This window comes from Octodon degus, unplaced genomic scaffold (genome assembly GCF_000260255.1).
Source record: "Octodon degus isolate 3935 unplaced genomic scaffold, OctDeg1.0 scaffold00105, whole genome shotgun sequence".
Classification (NCBI taxonomy): domain Eukaryota; kingdom Metazoa; phylum Chordata; class Mammalia; order Rodentia; family Octodontidae; genus Octodon; species Octodon degus.
Window position 1 is genome coordinate 857820 of NW_004524681.1, and position 1578 is coordinate 859397.

The window sequence follows — 1578 nt, forward strand, 5'->3', positions numbered from 1 at the left end:
AGCAGCAGAGTAAACTCAGTCCCTGTCGCGCCATCTTTCTTGGAGCCAGCAGTTCTTGTGGCATTTGGCATGGGGGTTTTATAACCATGGTGCAGCCTGGTAAGAGCGTACCATGTTATGGCACAGTCTGTGTTGCTCTGGAGAGCCTCGTGCTTTGCTTAGGCCTATGTTCTGCTCACCATCTTTCAGATTTTCCTAGACGACCTGGAAGACCATCTGGGACAAGTGGGAGTTGATCTTTCCTTGCATGGATGAGGAAACTGAGGCACAGAAAGGCTAATGTCTTCTTCAGATATTTACAATGACTTTAGGAATAGAGGCTAGACCCTTTTCCGGTTGCAGCACTGCGCGGTGAGGAGCTCCAGAGTCTGAGCTAGCAACCATGCCGTCCAAGGGTCCGCTGCAGTCCGTGCAAATCTTCGGTCACAAGAAGACAGCCACGGTGGTGGCACACTGCAAGCAGGGCAATGGCCTCATCAAGGTGAACGGGTGCCCCCTGGAGATGATCCAGCAGCGCACACTGCAGTATAAGTTACTGGAGCCTATTCTGCTTCCGGGCAAGGAGCGGTTTGCTGGTGTTGACATCCGTGTCCGTGTGAAGGGTGGTGGTCATGTTGCCCAGATTTATGCTATCTGTCAGTCCATCTCCAAAGCCCTGGTGGCCTATTGCCAGAAATATGTTGATGAGGCTTCCAAGAAAGAGATCAAAGATATCCTCATCCAGTACGACAGGACCCTGTTGGTTGCTGACCCCTGACGCTGCGAATCCAAAATGTGTGGAGGTCCTGGTGCCCGTGCTCGTTACCAGAAATCCTACCGATAAGCTCAGCATAAGAATCACCTTTTGCCTTTGTAATAAACGTGGGATTTTGAGGTTTCAAGGAAAAAAAAAGGAATAGAGGCTAGAATCTGAATCGGGCTGCTCGCTCTAGTGATGCTTTGATCATAGAGCCATGCTCTGTGTCACTTGAGAGTTTAAAACATTTTTATTCTTCAGTCTTAGCTTGTAAAACTTCTGTGGGTCGGCTGAGTCCTCACGCTGGAGTCACTGGGGTCCACTCTGAGGGGAGTCGTCAGTGAGTGAGTGAGTGTATTCAGCGCTCTGCTGTGGGAAGGCACTGAGGCCAGCAGGCCTGGCGTGAGTTGGGGAAACTCACTTCTGCTTGTCTGTCCTGCCTTCCCTCCAGCTGTAGCTCACTCATCTCTGGCAACAGGTCAAGTCTGGACCTCTGCCAAAGTCTCCTGGAGATAATTTTTCGCTCCCCTCTTGCTGTTGTGTGTTTTAAAGAAACATGTTTCTGTCATGAATAAGGAAAAATAAGACCCTTGACGATCCTGCACAGACACATTGCCAGGCGATCCAGGGCCTGTCCTTCCTGGGGGGACTGAGGCCGAAGCCACAGCAGGCTCCTCCGCCTGGGCACAGGTTGGAATCTGGCTTATGGCCGCCTCCAGGGTGTCCTGCTCTGAGTCAGCATCTAGGGAGGAGGCTGTGGGACCGATGACGCGGTGGATGGCGCACACCAGGCACTGGAAGTGTGGCGCACACACGTGGGCACACACACACACACACCCCAT

At 52.2% G+C, this 1578-nt stretch overlaps 1 pseudogene; it reads left to right on the forward strand.

The window, feature by feature from the left end:
* Positions 1 to 352: 352 nt before the first annotated feature.
* Positions 353 to 820, forward strand: LOC101563836 (annotated as a pseudogene).
* The last annotated feature ends 758 nt before the right edge of the window (positions 821 to 1578 follow it).